General features: G+C 44.0%; 1 protein-coding gene across 1 annotated transcript in view; it reads left to right on the top strand.

Annotated features, from left to right (window-relative positions):
- Positions 1-17,665, top strand: part of LOC144270092 (connector enhancer of kinase suppressor of ras 2-like) — a 470,860-nt gene that overhangs the window by 396,591 nt on the left and 56,604 nt on the right. The gene's annotated exons all lie outside the window — the stretch shown is intronic.

The raw sequence follows: 17,665 nt of genomic DNA, 5'->3' as shown, positions 1-17,665 counted from the left end.
ATTTTCCAAGGCACACATGAGTACTGGGAGAGGGGTTTACTTTATTTTGTCCTTATATTTCTAAAAATCTCCACTGTGTATGATTTTTAAACAATAACAGGATTTTTATATCAAAATGTGTCTCTTCCCTTCTTTAGGCCAAAGTTTTGGCTTGCCCTGTATGCCCTGCCAGGGACTCAGGAAACAAAAAACGACCCCTCCGTCCCCTACACTATCTATCTGCCTTGCAGATTACTGTGCAGGGCTGGGGAGCAGCTCCTGCAAGACCACTATTCACCACTCCCACCCCGTGCAAAAGAGGGTTGCAAGTAAGAGAAACCCTAACTCTTCCTCCTAACACACCAGCTGGCACATCTGTGCCCAGTTACTTCCTCCAGGAGCAATGAAGAAGAGGAAATTTTGACTTTGCATCACAATTCAGTTCCAAGTCTCTTTCTGGGTTAACATAATTATGCTGCCCCAGACCTTGTGGTAACTATACAATCAAGCCCTACATTGTTTATTTTGTTTATTAATTACTTAAATGTAATAAACAGGTAATAGGGTTGAATTTAAATAATGGTACTTACTTCATCTGTAAATCTCAAAGTGCTTTACAAAGGAGGTCAGTATCATTATCCCATTTTACAGACAGGGAAACTATACAATGCATAGAGCAATGAGGCAACTTGACCCAGGTCACCCAGCAGATTAGTGGCAAAGCCAGGAATAGAACCCAGTTCTCTTGATTTCTAGACCAGTAATCTGTCCACTAGGCTACATATATTCTTTTAAAACACTTTAGTTTTAATCCACCTATGTAGCTTTAAAATTATGTCTACATAAGAGAAAATTATATTTGATTTTCTTTGTTGATTTTTGTCCATGGTTTCTTTGGACAGAATTCAACCTTCATATACAACATGCAAAAATGCTGTTGAACTCAATGGAAGTTGCATCCACATAATTGAGGGCAGAATATAGTCTTCTGACAGACTGCTATGAATTTCCATTTCCTTCTGGTTATGCGCTGCGTAGCACACATTCTTAATAAACAGAACTGAAATGCGCTGGACAAAATGCCTTGGTGTCCAGTCACTTTTTGCTTATTACCTGAATTTGCATTCTGTTCAAATTAAGATGAACATTTGTATCAAATTGTATAAGCAAGTGGATTTGGTGATTAAAGTTCTCTTAAAGCTTTGAAACAAGAAACAGACTTTTAAAGGCTCCTAAGAGTTGACTGATAATATCACACCTTTAAATCTGAGTCTAGATAAGGCCTGTGAAAAGGTATAAAGGGCTAGTCCCTGTAAATGGGATTTTCTGTAAGTATGTTGACCATTTATAAGAATGAAAGACTTCCCAATTAAACTCATTGTTGCTTAATATCTGTATCTCAGAATGAGGATTAGAAAAACCTGAGAGAGGACATGCCATCTGCAAGGATAGGCATGTATGCAAGTAGCTAGAAGATTATAAATAGATGACATGTTTTTTTGTGGCCAGATTTCCAGTTTTTAACAGTATAGAATCAGGGTTTTGCAGACAGGTCCTCTGCTAGTGTAAACTGGTGTAGCTTCAGTGAAGCTGAGGAGCTATATCTGAGTATCTGTCTAATTCATGATAGAAGCTGCTCAAGCTGTTCCATGTTGATAAGATGTAAACATAATTGATAGTTTACTGTCTGAAATTCCTAACTTAGGCAGCAATCCTGCCCATATGGTGAATGTGTATTTGACTGAGTGTTGTTATATATCTGCTCATAGTGCATAAAGTTAATCACATGTGTAAATTTTAGTGGGACTTACTCAGGCACTCTTGTCTCTAGTACCAATGAGATATTAACTCCTGAATTTAGGAATAATAACCCTACATTAAACTAGCCATTTTAAAAATTGTGTAAAACCTTAGCCTCCAGCATGTTCTTGACACTTTATGCACCAGAGAAGACAGTGGGAGAGAAGAGTACTACCTCTTCTGCAAGACAAAATTTTAGTTCCTCAAAAGAGTATTGAATAGACAATCAGAATGGGAAATTATATCAATTTGAACCCACTCCACACTTTTCAAAAACTCAGTGCTGATTGGCTTTCACAGTTATGAATGAAATTGCTTACATTTGACTTTGGACAGCATCATACTGGCCTCCTCTCACATGAAGATGTCCAGTGAGTCTTTCTCTCGTCTGTTAGAAGTGAGATGCCACTTGTGGTAAAATAGGGGGAAAGCTAGGAAAGTTTATCAAACAACTGTACTGATTGAAAAGTTTTCATTACATCTAATTGTCCAACTGAAGGAAGAAGTAAACAAATAGGTGTTTGAAATGAGATGCATGTGGAGCAAACACTGATCTTTCATGAAACACCTATTCTGTTGTCAGATGGCAGATAAATATGTGATGAGAGGTACTTGCTGTGATTCCTGGACCTGGTAGGCCACTTGAACTTCCTCCAAACAGAACTCTCTCAGCATCATATGCCTGGCCCTTGATAAATGCTGGAGCACTTCTTACCGGTACTGATCTGTCCCCCGGGTAGCTGTGCTGTTGCTGATATAGTAGCAGTAGAGGCTCCCTTCTACAGTGACAGCTATGCACAAGCTATTGGTACTGTGACAAAGTTCCTGCTCTACCTTGGTGGGTCTTGCGCTTATTGGCGGATTTGCTCGCCTTGGAGCTTCACGGCAGCCCTCAGCTTGGCCGTTTTTCTGAATTCACAGTCCAGGTCGACTCCTCCTGTGTCTGACCAGGAGTTGGGAGGATTTGGGGGGAACCCAGGCCCGCCCTCTACTCCAGGTTCCAGCTCAGGGCCCTGTGAAATGCAGCTGTCTAGAGTGCCTCCTGGAACAGCTGTGCGACAGCTATAACTCCCTGGGCTACTTCCCCATGGCCTCTTCCCAACACCTTCTTTATCCTCACCATAGGACCTTCCTCCTGGTGTCTGATAATGCTTGTACACCTCAGTCCTCCAACAGTCCGCATTCTCACTCTCAGCTCCTAGTGCCTCTTGCTCCCAAGTCCTCACATGCACACCACAAACTGACGTGAGCTCCTCTTTAAAACCCAGGTGCCCTGATTAGCCTGCTTTTATTGATTCTAGCAGCTTCTTGATTGGCTGCAGGTGTTCTAATCAGCCTGTCTTAATTGTCTCCAGAAGGTTCCTGATTGTTCTGGAACAGGGAAAAGGGACCTACTTAGCCTGGGGCTAATATATCTGCCTTCTATTACTCTCCGATAGCCATCTGGCACGACCCTATCACAGTATGCATAATGAAACATCCATTCCAGTGACTGAGATAGTACACAAATACAGGAGGAGAACTAACTGCGGTGATTTATAGGCCTCCCCTTGAAGTACATGTTCTTAGAAAATCTTTCATGTGGAACATGTTTGAGATGGGTGGGAATGATGGGTTGACCTCTTGAACCCTCTCTTTTTTTCGTTCTCTCTTCCTGGCCCAGAAGCCCATTCCTGCTGCTACCTACTGCACTGAGGAAATTAGACCTCTGCTCACTAAAGGCATAAACCTGTGCTATTGACAAATTGTTTCCAGGTGTCACTTCCACCTGCTTGCTATCTCCCCAGTCAAGCTAAGGAAGGTAAGGAATGCTGGAAGGAGCTTCCCTTGATGGTGCATCACTACCTTCCATACAGACTACAAAGAACTCTCACTACACCTCCTCCTTTCTCACCCCTACACTTTAGCTTAAATATCACCACTGCTGACAAACACTTGATCCCCCGCTTAGAATCATAGAATATCAGGGTTGGAAGGGACCTCAGGAGGTCATCTAGTCCAACCCCCTGCTCAAAGTAGGACCAATCCCCAACTAAATCATCCCAACCAGGGCTTTGTCAAGCCTGACCTTAAAAATATCTAAGGAAGGAGATTCCACCACCTCCCTAGGTAACGCATTCCAGTGTTTCACCACCCACCTAGTGAAAAAGTTTTTCCTAATATCCAATCTAAACCTCCCCCACTGCAACTTGAGACCATTACTCCTTGTTCTGTCATCTGCTACCACTGAGAACAGTCTAGATCCATCCTCTTTGGAACCCCCTTTCAGGTAGTTGAAAGCAGCTATCAAATCCCCCCTCATTCTTCTCTTCTGTAGACTAAACAATCCCAGTTCCCTCAGCCTCTCCTCATAAGTCATGTGTTCCACTGCCCTAATCATTTTTGTTGCCCTCTGCCGGACTCTTTCCAATTTTTCCACATCCTTCTTGTAGTGTGGGGCCCAAAACTGGACACTGTACTCCAGATGAGGCCTCACCAATGTTGAATAGAGGGGAACGATCACATCCCTCAATCTGCTGGCAGTGCCCCTACATATACATCCCAAAATGCCATTAGCCTTCTAGGCAACAAGGGCACACTGTTGACTCATATCCAGCTTCTCGTCCACTGTAACCCCTCGGTCCTTTTCTGCAGAACTGCTGCCGAGCCATTCGGTCCCTAGTCTGTAGTGATGCATGGGATTCTTCCGTCCTAAGTGCAGGACTCTGCACTTGTCCTTGTTGAACCTCATCAGATTTCTTTTGGCCCAATCCTCTAATTTGTCTACGTCCCTCGGTATCCTATCCCTACCCTCCAGCGTATCTACCTCTCCTCCCAGTTTAGTATCATCTGCAAACTTGCTGAGGGTGCAATCCACACCATCCTCCAGATCATTTATGAAGATATTGAACAAAACCAGTCCCAGGACCGACCCTTGGGGCACTCCACTTGATGCCGGCTGCCAACTAGACATGGAGCCATTGATCACTCCCCGTTGAGCCCGACAATCTAGCCAACTTTCTATCCACCTTATAGTCCATTCATCCAGCCCATACTTCTTTAACTTGCTGACAAGAATACTGTGGGAGACTGTGTGAAAAGCTTTGCTAAAGTCCGGGAACAACACGTCCACTGCTTTCCCCTCATCCAGAGAGCCAGTTATCTCGTCATAGAAGGCAATTAGATTAGTCAGACATGACTTGCCTTTGGTGAATCCGTGCTGACTGTTCCTGATCACTTTCCTCTCCTCTAAGTGCTTCAGAATTGATTCCTTGAGGACCTGCTCTATGATTTTCCAGGGACTGAGGTGAGGCTGACTGGCCTGTAGTTCCCGGGATCCTTCTTCTTCCCTTTTTTAAAGATTGGCACTACATTAGCCTGTTTCCAGTCGTCCGGGACTTCCCCCGATCACCATGAGTTTTCAAAGATAATGGCCAATGGCTCTGCAATCACATCTGCCAACTCCTTTAGCACTCTCAGATGCAGTGCATCCGGCCCCATGAACTTGTGCTCGTCCAGCTTTTCCAAATAGTCCCGAACCACTTCTTTCTTCACAGAGGGCTGGTCACCTCTTCCCCATGCTGTGCTGGTCGTGAAGACAGAGGCAAAAAAAGCATTGAGTACATTTGCTTTTTCTACATCCTCTGTCATTAGGTTGCCTCCCTCATTCAGTAAGGAGCCCACACTTTCCTTGACTTTCTTCTTGTTGCTAACATACCTGAAGAAACCCTTCTTGTTACTCTTAACATCCCTTGCTAGCTGCACCTCCAGGTGTGATTTGGCCTTCCTGATTTCACTCCTGCATGCCCGAGCAATATTTTCATACTCCTTCCTAGTCATTTGTCCAATCTTCCACTTCTTGTAAGCTTCTTTTTTGTGTTTAAGATCAGCAAGGATTTCACTGTTAAGCCAAGCTGGTCACCTGCCATATTTACTATTCTTTCTACATGTTGGGATGGTTTGTCCCTGTAACCTCAATAAGGATTCTTTAAAATACAGCCAGCTCTCCTGGACTCCTTTCCCCCTCATGTTATTCTCCCAGGGGATCCTGCCCATCAGTTCCCTGAGGGAGTCAAAGTCTGCTTTTCTGAAGTCCCGGATCCGTATTCTGCTGCTGTCCTTTCTTCCCTGTGTCAGGATCCTGAACTCGACCATCTCATGGTCACTGCCTCCCAGGTTCCCATCCACTTTAGCTTCCCCTACTAATTCTTCCCGGTTTGTGAGCAGCAGGTCAAGAAGAGCTCTGCCCCTAGTTGATTCCTCCAGCACTTGCACCAGGAAATTGTCCCCTACACTTTCCAAAAACTTCCTGGATTGTCTGTGCACCGCTGTATTGCTCTCCCAGCAGATATCAGGGTGATTGAAGTCTCCCATGAGAACCAGGGCCTGCGATCTAGTAACTTCTGTGAGTTGCCGGAAGAAAGCCTCGTCCACCTCATCCCCCTAGTCCGGTGGTCTACAGCAGACTCCCACCACGACATCACCCTTGTTGCTCACACTTCTAAACTTAATCCAGAGACACTCAGGTTTTTCTGCAGTTTCATACTTGAGCTCTGAGCAGTCATACTGCTTTCTTACATACAGTGCAAGTCCCCCATCTTTTCTGCTCTGCCTGTCCTTCCTGAACAGTTTATATCCATCCATGACAGTACTCCAGTCATGTGAGTTATCCCACCAAGTCTCTGTTATTCCAATCACATCATAATTCCTTGACTGTGCCAGGTGCAGGACTTCCAGTTCTCCCTGCTTGTTTCCCAGGCTTCTTGCATTTATGTATAGGCACTTGAGATAACTCGCTGATCGTCCCTCTTTCTCAGTATGAGGCAGGAGCCCTGCCCTCTCGTGCGCTCCTGCTCGTGCTTCCTCCCGGTATCCCACTTCCCCACTTACCTCAGGGCTTTGGTCTCCTTCCCCCGGTGAACCTAGTTTAAAGCCCTCCTCACTAGGTTAGCCAGCACTTCTACTGCTGCCATAGGAATATGGCACTATAATGTACACATGCTTACTCTAAGGCTGCACTGCAGGTGGGAGCATCTACTTGTGTGTTTTCAATGTTTTTATTGCGCTCAGTTATTGGATTAATGTAAAAACCCTTGAGGGTGAGAATAGCTGAGGTGTAAACAACCAGATTTTCTTCAACATATTAGTTTCCCTAAATCTTTTCAGCTAGTCTAAATCACTGATCTCTGTTGTATTATTTAAACATAGGTGCAACTTTTCAGTTAGGTAATTTTGTGTCAGCTAAACATGTTCCTCTCTGTGGTTATGCTGAGGTTTGTGTCGCTGCTGGAACTTCACGAATGCAGACTGTTGTCAGCCTATGTTTTGTGCTACTCTTTTAACATCACACTTCATGCTGTGGTTTTGAGAAGAGGCCATAAATGCTGACAACCATGGTACAGTCTCTCATCTTCTGGCTGGTTCCCATAGCCACTCTATGAATCATTTTGAAGTTGCAAGTGTAAAATGTTTACTTATACTGTAAAAAGAAAAGGAGTACTTGTGGCACCTTTGAGACTAATAAATTTATTTGAGCATAAGCTTTCGTTGAGCTACAGCTTGAAAGAATGGGTGTTACCATACACCCAGTGTTTCATGTTTTCTGTGAATATAAAATCTCCCTACTGGATTTTCCACTGCATGCACCTGATGAAGTGAGCTGTATTTCACGAAAGCTTATGCTCAAGTAAATTTGTTCGTTTCTAAGGTGCCACAAGTACTCCTTTTCTTTTTGTGGATACAGACTAACATGGCTGCTACTCTGAAACCTACTTATACTGTGTAGCCTAAAGTGGATTATTTGGTTCCATTGCATCTTAAAATTTGAATCTAGAGTTTTGTAAGTTACCAAAGCATTCATTGCTCAGTGTATTCACTCATGCCCTTTTTTCCTTGTTCTTTTAACCGACATAATTTTATATGCTGTTCAATACACAGAAGTAGGAGAATGAGGCTGATTGACTCATAATTTAAAATTGCAAGTCTCTTCTGTTCTCTGATCTATTGTGCTTCTATTCTCACCATTTTTATGTTGAATCAGATCTAGAGATTTGTAATGGATTATGAATAATTTGATATAGGCATTCTCCAGCTCATTCTAAGGAACTACTACTCTACTTCTCAACCTGTTCTGTTTGAATTTTTAAGGAATTGTAAGCAGTCAAGCTATTTCTAAAAATGTTCTGACGATATCATTTATTCATTTTAAATGTCATGTCTTATCAATGTACATTTCAGCTCAAACTGTAACCTATGCTTACAGAGTATGGCTCTTCCCCCCGCCCCTCCGCACACACACTCCCCTAACTCTAGTGACTAGACCACTTACAGGTTTATGTGTCTGCTACAAATTTTGAGATAAAAGATTTATTCCTTACTGTATATGACCCACCCAGGGTCATTATGTCACCGCTACATGGCTGTGAAAAGGCTTCTATAAATAGCAGTCATTGTGCTCCCAGCACTCAGCAGATTGGGGATTGCACACTCTGGGTCCTGAAAATGTGATGGAGAGGAGCAAGGGCCATGAGACAGTCACCTGCAATGGCCCACAGAGAAGGGACAGTGTATTGGAGCAGGAGTTCTCAACCTTTTTCTTTCTGAGCCTCCCTGCTATAAAATTTCCACAGCCCACCTGTGCCACAACAACTGTTTTCTGCATATAAAAGCCAGGGCCAGCATTAGAAGGTAGCAAGCAGGTCAATTGCCTGGGGCCTCCATGAAGCTAATTTGCTCAAGCTTCTGCTTCAGCTCTGGGTGACAGGGCTCAGGGCCCTGGGCTTCGGTCCTGCATGACAGGGCTTAGCCTTTCTGCCCTGGGCCCCCATGAGTCCACCACTCGTCCTGCTTGGTGAACCCCCTGAAACCTATTCATGACCCCCAGGAGATCCTCGACCCCTGGCTGAGAACCACTGTGTTAGAGGGAGCAGCCTGCTCCATTCTGATTCATCCCCATTCACAAGAAGCATAATCATTCTTTGGGCAGTCTGGTTACACAGCACATCTTACTCGCTGCTCTGGTTTAAAATAAATACGTAAAAGCCACAATACATTGTTTAATTTTTTTGCCACTTTTTCCCATTTAACAGCCATTCTATGTCCTCGTTTCCAATATTTCTCCTACAAACAGCAACAGACTGCTGGCCTTTCTCTCTTCAATCTTCCATGCCACTCCACAGGCTTGAAATACAGGTCCCCCATCCAGCAGATGGAGAGAATTTACTAAGTCTTTGCATGATATCATACCTGTTACATTTATGGATTTTGTCAGTCTCAGAGTTCAACTCTATCTATCTGCAGCACGTCAAACATTGTACTGTTGTTGGCTGGGAGAGTGGCCAGAACAAAAGAGAGAATGGAGCAGGCCTAGAAAAATGAGAGAATGACTCAGAGGCTAGAAGAATTTCTAGACACACGTTAGTGTACAGCTGCCCCTGGAGCATTGCTATAGACAGTGGCAGTCTGTGGGTACTCGGTCTGGTGTGCAGTGAGCCAGGCTTCACAAGAGTACGGTGTAGCTGATTCCTGCGAGAGATTCGGGGCCAGAAAGTGCTCATGCTGCCAAATATGGCAGGTCACTTCTGGCTGAATTTTAAGGGGACAACGAGCAGGCCTACGATGATACTGAGACAATCCCTCCCATCCACCACTGCCATTTAAAATTATGCCTTGCTTAAGCCTCTCCAGCATTCAGAGTCCTCTCTTCAGATGCTCCTATTATGTGGTATGCTTGTGCAGTGTTTAAATTATAACCCTCGTTGCATATCTTTAAATGAATTATTGTACATTTTATAATCTATATTCCACATTCAACCCTTACTCATAAGAAGGATATTCCTTAATGAATAATAATTAGACTATGCACTTATTACAGCACCTTCTCTCATAGAAACTCAAAGCCCTTTGCAAAAATAAGTAAGCATTATTCTGATTTTACATATGGATAAACTGAGACACATAGAAAAGTGACTTGTACAAGGTTACACAATGAGTCACTGGTAGAATCGTCAGTTGAACCCAAGTCCCTTATGCCCAGTCCTCTGCTCTAACCACTAAATTGCAGTTGCCTCTGTAACTAAACCCCTGTCTAACGAATAAAATCATAAATTTTTAAAGTAGTAAAATATTGTTGCACTTATTATAACACTGTAACTGCACAATTTTTTTCAGGTTCTCATTGTTATTTCGTATCTACAAAGGACTGTTGGTATTTACAGCTTCCCTCTGTGGCCCAAACTATAGTCACAGTCTAATAATGCCATCTTGCTGGGATTTATACTTAATCTTTGCTTTGTGCTGAGCTAACTCAGAATATCTGATGTATCTGCAAACAGTCTTGCACTATTGAGTAACTTTTCAGCTATTTTTGTCTCTCATTTCAGGCTAGACTGTCAGGGGAATTTCTGATGAAAAGAACAGCATAACGGGGTATATTTGCAGTGGTATTTGTTTGGCCTTTTATGTGGTCTACTTATTCAGAAAAATGCTACTTTTACAGAATGTCCTCCCTGAACAGAAAGATCTTGCTAAGCTAATAAAAGCACCAAATGCCCATGTCTCATTTTATATAATTTTTATAATAGAGAAGAAATGGTAATGGAAGGAATCTGGGCCATATAGTTCGAGTTCTGCCAGTTTTCCTGTAATAAATGTCTATTTTCAGGGGGAAATAACTGAACAGAAAAAATTTTATGAATACTGAAATTCAGCACAAAGTTTCAACCCAAAAGCAATATTTTTGCAACAAATTTAAGAATACTCAGTTTTGTATGTTTAAATTGGTTGTGTGGAAATAAAAATATAAGTTCACCAATTTAGAGTACTATCTTAAACTTTTCACTGTGGTCTAAAACATATAAAATGGCAAGCAGTTAGTCTAAATTAAACATTTGTTTATTATTATGATCTAATATTATATTCAGAGCTTTGTGTGTTCTGCAATTCATGGCTACGGAACTTGCTGTGCACAATTGAGCTTCAGAATCTAAATTTTCTTTTTAAAAAACCCCATATTTTTAGCCCATACTGGTTGCAGAGATAACATTGAAAACAGGAATGGAGTACACACTGATGTCTGCCTGCATATGCATATAGGCTGAAACTGTAGTCTTAGGTAATATTTACCCCATGTATTCCACTTGGTTGTTAACTCTGAAACTTAAGGACAACATTTTAATATTAACAATAACTGTCTCACTGATTATCATTTTAGGAGAAATATCCAGTTAATGTGCTTTTCTCACAATCTCAAACTTCTTCCCATACTTGTCTAGGGACCAGAAGTCATAGCCATGTCCTACCCATCTGCAAAAATGTCATCTAGCCCTATGATAATTTCTGAGATGAAATAAGGCATTATCAATTCAAAAATATTCACGTTGAAAATGAAAATGTGAAGACATAAAATTAATTTAATATCAAAATAAATAACTGGGCTGGAATACTGTACTAATTATATAATTCACGTCTAGGCATGCATATCATGGTCATCATCCTGATGTCTGAGTCTTTCTTCCAACCCATCCCCCTTCTCTCCCTTTAGCCTTCAGTAGATCTTTTTTCCTCTCCTCACTCCCTTTTCTTTCTGTGTTCCAGCCAGGCTCTTTGCCTCTCAGATTGTAGTATATTTTGTTTTCATTTTGTTCCAGAATTAAACTAGGAGGAAGAGACTATGTAAACCAACAAGAAGAGCCCTGCTGACCTGTAGGGTGAGATAGGAATAGAAATGAGATGAAAGACCCCAAACTGCTCCCATTGAACAGTAGCAAAGTTCCCATTGACTTCAGTGGGAGCAGAATGCAGCCTGAGGGAGGGTAATGATCCAAAGGGATTGGGGTTTGGTTTTTAAAAATATTTAGAAAACAGTTTCCCTTTAAACATTTTCTCAGCCCCCATTCTCTTTGCATTTGAGTGGTTTCTTTGATTTGTTTTTGGAAAAGGTGAATTTCTTTGTTTTTTCTCCTTTTCATATTAGTAGTGATGTTTTTCTGTTTCATGTGAAGGAAATAAAAAGCTAAGGTGGTGTCATTTTTGCTGGTAATCAGCTTGAAAATCCTGAGAACAAGAACCAGTCTGGGCAGAAAGGGATTATAGCAGCAAATCAGAGCAAAGATCAGTGCAGTGTGGTCATTGAGAAATAACTACAGTGGGATTATGCAAATACCTGCACAGCTGACAGGAAGGGGTTTCACCCAGTACAAGAATTCACACACTGTGTGGTTATTGAGAAATAGGCCTACAGAGACAAATCAACCCCTTGGAGGCAAGCAGAGCACAAAGAGTTGTACTAAAAGGGAAACAACCACTGTACAGTTAAGTCTCAATAGCTGTAGAGTTTCTTGTACTCTTATTTGCTTAGATTATTGTATCTGTTGCTTATGGTTATGATCAACTTTCTTAAAAAAAACTGCTGCTTAACCACAGTAACTTCTAGTTACTAGAGTGTTACAAATAGATGTTTAATATGGTAAAAACACCTGAAATACTGTTTCAGAGTAACAGCCGTGTTAGTCTGTATTCGCAAAAAGAAAAGGAGTACTTGTGGCACCTTAGAGACTAACCAGTTTATTTGAGCATGAGCTTTCGTGAGCTACAGCTCACTTCATCAGATACATACCGTGGAAACTGCAGCAGACTTTATATATACACAGAGAATATGAAACAATACCTCCTCCCACCCCACTGTCCTGCTGGTAATAGTTTATCTAAAGTAATCGTCAGGTTAGGCCATTTCCAGCACAAATCCAGGTTTTCTCACCCTCCACCCCCTCACACAAATTCACTCTCCTGCTGGTGATAGCCCATCCAAAGTGACAACTCTTTACACAATGTGCATGATAATGAAGTTAGGCCATTTCCTGCACAAATCCAGGTTACCTTCTCCAAGTACCACTTTCCATCCCAGAAAGTTCCCCACCTACAAGGCAGGTGATGATACTGAGGCCTTCTTAGAAAACTTCGAAAGGGCCTGCCTTGGGTACAACATCTCTACTGACCAATACATGGTAGAGCTGAGGCCGCAGCTCAGTGGACCCTTAGCTGAGGTGGCAGCTGAAATGCCTAAAGAACACATGAACAAGTATGAACTGTTTAAATCCAAGGCGAGAGTCAGAATGGGGATAACACCCGAGCAGTCTCGTCGGAGGTTCAGAGCCCTAAGGTGGAAACCAGACATGTCATTTACCCGACATGCCTACCACATTGTGAAACATTGGGATGCCTGGATATCAGGAGCAAGTGTTGAATCTCCAGTAAATTTGCCCTTCCTAATGCAAATGGAACAATTCTTAGAGGGTGTTCCTGAGGAAATAGAAAGATACATCCTAGATGGGAAACCCAAAACTGTAATCGAGGCAGGAGAGATTGGAGTCAGATGGATGGAGGTGGCAGAGAAGAAGAAAACTGGTCGCAGTTGGAGCGGAGACCAGAAGGGACCACCCCAGACCACACCCTATTACCGGGGGCCGCCCAAGGCCCCACCTACCTCCCAAAGAACCCTCCAGACCCCTTATCGTCCTGCCACCCCGTTCTCCAGCAACCCTCCTCGCCCCAGTGACCCGTCAGCTGGACGATGTTTTAAATGTAACGAGCTGGGGCATGTAAAGGCCAACTGCCCCAAGAACCCCAACAGATTACAGTTCATTGCACCGGAATCACACCAGAGGTCCACAGGCCCAGATACCTCCCAGTTACCCTTGGAGCGGAGGGAAACTGTGAGTGTGGGCGGGAAGAAGGTCACCGCGTGGAGGGACACCGGAGCACAAGTGTCAGCTATCCATGCTTCCTTAGTGGACCCCAATTTAATCAACCCAGAGATCCAAGTGACGATTCAACCCTTCAAGTCCAACTCTTTCAGTTTGCCTACAGCCAAGTTGCCTGTCCAGTACAAGGGCTGGTCAGGAATGTGGACTTTTGCAGTCTATGATGATTATCCCATCCCCATGCTGTTGGGGGAAGACTTGGCCAATCATGTGAAGCAGGCCAAGAGGGTGGGAATGGTCACCCGCAGCCAGGCTAAACAAGCCGTGAGGCCTAGCTCTGTTCCGGAAACTTCTATCAGGACCCAGTCAGAGGTGATGGACCCGGACCCCAGGCCAATGTCTGCAACAGCAGTAGTGGATCCAGTCCCAGAGACCCAGACGGAACCAGTCCCAGAACCGGAACCAGCCGAACAACCAACACCAGACCCCGTGCCAGCACTGAATCCAGTACTTGCAACCTCAACACCAGAGGGCCCCACCGAACCTGAACTGGCAGCAGCCGATAACCCTACACAAGAGGCTCAGCCGGAGCCTGAATCCCAACCTAGTGCACCAGCGGAGAGCGGCTCACAGTCAACAGAAACAGCTCCATCCTCTATATCGCTTCCAGAGGGACCAAGCCTAGGTCCACAATCCAATGAGGGACTGATGTCTCCAGCATCAAGGGAACAGTTCCAGACCGAACAGGAAGCAGATGAAAGCCTCCAGAGAGCTTGGACAGCGGCACGGAGCAACCCACCGCCTCTCAGCTCTTCTAATCGATCCAGGTTTGTTGTAGAAAGAGGACTTTTATACAAGGAAACTCTTTCTGGTGGACACCAGGAAGACTGGCATCCTCAGAGACAGTTGGTAGTTCCAACTAAATACCGGGCCAAGCTCTTGAGCTTAGCCCACGATCACCCTAGTGGCCATGCTGGGGTGAACAGGACCAAAGACCGTTTGGGGGGGTCATTCCACTGGGAGGGAATGGGCAAGGATGTTTCTACCTATGTCCAGTCTTGTGAGGTGTGCCAAAGAGTGGGAAAACCCCAAGACCAGGTCAAAGCCCCTCTACAACCACTCCCCATCATTGAAGTTCCATTTCAGCGAGTAGCTGTGGATATTCTGGGTCCTTTTCCGAAAAAGACAGCCAGAGGAAAGCAGTACATACTGACTTTCATGGATTTTGCCACCCGATGGCCGGAAGCAGTAGCTCTAAGCAACACCAGGGCTAAAAGTGTATGCCAGGCACTAGCAGACATTTTTGCCAGGGTAGGTTGGCCCTCCGACATCCTCACAGATGCAGGGACTAATTTCCTGGCAGGAACTATGAAAAACCTTTGGGAAGCTCATGGGGTAAATCACTTGGTTGCCACTCCTTACCACCATCAAACAAATGACATGGTGGAGAAGTTTAATGGAACTTTGGGGGCCATGATACGTAAATTCGTAAATGAGCACTCCAATGATTGGGACCTAGTGTTGCAGCAGTTGCTCTTTGCCTACAGAGCTGTACCACATCCCAGTTTAGGGTTTTCCCCATTTGAACTTGTATATGGCCGTGAGGTTAAGGGGCCATTGCAGTTGGTGAAGCAGCAATGGGAGGGATTTACACCTTCTCCAGGAACTAACATTCTGGACTTTGTAACCAACCTACAAAACACCCTCCAACCCTTCAGCTTTCACCTTGCAGGGGGGGAAGGGCCCAGGCCATCAGTTGCCAGGAAACAGGGTGTTGGCCATTCTCTGTGTCCAGACCCCTGCACACACCTGCCCTCTAGGGCTCTGCAATGATCATACACCCTTACCCCACCACCTAGATACTTAAGAACTGCATAGGGGAAACTGAGGCACCCCCACAATATTCGGAGGAAACATTAAGAACAGTCCCACTTCGTCACATCTCTCCCCCCTTCGAGATCGAACTGAGCGGGGTCACTTTACCCGGTGACCTGGGGAAGTTCGAAGCCACCAATGTTCCCATGGATGCATCTCTCCCATTCCTTGGTAGGAGTTACACCAGGCCCTTCCAGTTTCACGCCCTCCCTTAGGTCGGGGGTGGTCGATAGCACTAGCAGGCTGCATGTGGGAAGGTTTCTGCAGCCCATGCCCTTTGGCCACCCCAAAACCCCAGGGGGTCAAACTGGGATTGGGTCTTCTCCCAGAGCTCCAGTCTGGAGGGCTGCAATTCGGGCTCTCTTGGTTAAGGGCCCCCATCTTGACCTGGGCCACATACTGTTCACTTACAGAACTAGCATGGAGACATCCCTCTCTCCACAACCTTGTCTCCCAAACAAGCTGGCCAAACACAGCCACTTGGTTATAGGACGGTATACCTTTCTTAACAGCTTTCACTCCATCTGAGACCTTCTCAAAGCTATCCACACTGGATCTTTCAACAGGAAAGTCAGTGGATCCATTCACAACAGAAAATTTCTGGCTGTTAGGAACTTTGAAACTTTCTTGATTAAATCATTTTCACACCCTTCAGTTGCAGTAAACTGCTTGCAAAGACTCCATGAGGATTCCTTTCCCTAGGGCTTTTCTATGCAACAATTCACCCCTCCGAAGCTCTTTAGCCCTTGCTAAAGAAAACTTACAGGATGCTCAAAAAGAGCAAAAAGCCTGGTATGATAAACATGCCAGAGAGCGTTCCTTCAAAGTAGGAGACCAGGTCATGGTCTTAAGGGCGCTCCAGGCCCATAAAATGGAAGCATCGTGGGAAGGGCCATTCATGGTCCAGGAGCGCCTGGGAGCTGTTTTTGTGCAGGAAATGGCCTAACTTCATTATCATGCACATTGTGTAAAGAGTTGTCACTTTGGATGGGCTATCACCAGCAGGAGAGTGAATTTGTGTGAGGGGGTGGAGGGTGAGAAAACCTGGATTTGTGCTGGAAATGGCCTAACCTGACGATTACTTTAGATAAGCTATTACCAGCAGGACAGTGGGGTGGGAGGAGGTATTGTTTCATATTCTCTGTGTATATATAAAAGTCTGCTGCAGTTTCCACGGTATGTATCTGATGAAGTGAGCTGTAGCTCACGAAAGCTCATGCTCAAATAAACTGGTTAGTCTCTAAGGTGCCACAAGTACTCCTTTTCTTTCTGAAATACTGTGTACATTTATGTGATGGATGTAGACATTATATTATTTTTTTATTTATTTGTATTATGGTACCAGCTAGAACTGTTAAGGATCAGGACCACAGTGTGCTAGGCACTATACAGACAAATATCAAAGATGACAGTCCCTGATCCAGAGAGCTCACAATCTATATGTCAGACAGGACAAAACAGATGAAAAAGTATGCCTTTCATTCACCATGCGATGCTGCCCTACATTCAGAAACCAGTTGGAGAACACTTCAGTCTCCCTGGTCACTCAATTACAGACCTAAAAGTTGCAATATTACAACAAAAAAACTTCAAAAACGGACTCCAATGAGAGACTGCTGAATTGGAATTCATTTGCAAACTGGACACCATTAAATTAGGCTTGAATAAAGACTGGGAGTAGATGGGTCATTACACAGAGTAAAACTATTTCCGCATGCTTATTTCCTCCCCCGCCCCCCCCACTGTTACTCTCTTGTCAACTGTTGGAAATGAGCCATCCTGATTATCACTACAAAAGATTTTTTTTCTCCTGCTGATAATAGCTCACCTTAATTTGTTAGTCTCTAAGGCGCCACAAGTACTCCTTTTCTTTTCACCTTAATTGATCACTCTCGTTATAGTGAGTATGGCAACACCCATTTTTTCATGTTCTCTGTGTATATATATATCTTCCTACTGTATTTTCCACTGCATGCATCTGGTGATGTGGGTTTTAGCCCACGAAAGCTTATGCTCAAATAAATTTGTTAGTCTTTAAGGTGCCACAAGTACTCCTCGTTCTTTTTGCTGATACAGACTAACACGGCTACCACTCTGAAACCTGCCCTACATATGTGTCTGCAATGCCACAAGCTCCTTGCCTTTGCTCTGCTAATGACTACAGCCGCAGCAGCCAGCAGTCCACTTCTCCTTCAAGCTGGCCTGTTCTTTCTCCCGTGCCATTCCCATGCATAAAAAATCTCCCCACTCTCCATTAAATAATACTTATGTTTTAAAATGAATAAAAATGACTTACTTTCCGTTGTTTTCCGAATTAATGGTATATTCTGCGA

This window comes from Eretmochelys imbricata, chromosome 9 (genome assembly GCF_965152235.1).
Source record: "Eretmochelys imbricata isolate rEreImb1 chromosome 9, rEreImb1.hap1, whole genome shotgun sequence".
In the NCBI taxonomy this organism is placed as follows: Eukaryota; Metazoa; Chordata; order Testudines; family Cheloniidae; genus Eretmochelys; species Eretmochelys imbricata.
This window is presented reverse-complemented; position numbering and strand designations above follow the sequence as displayed.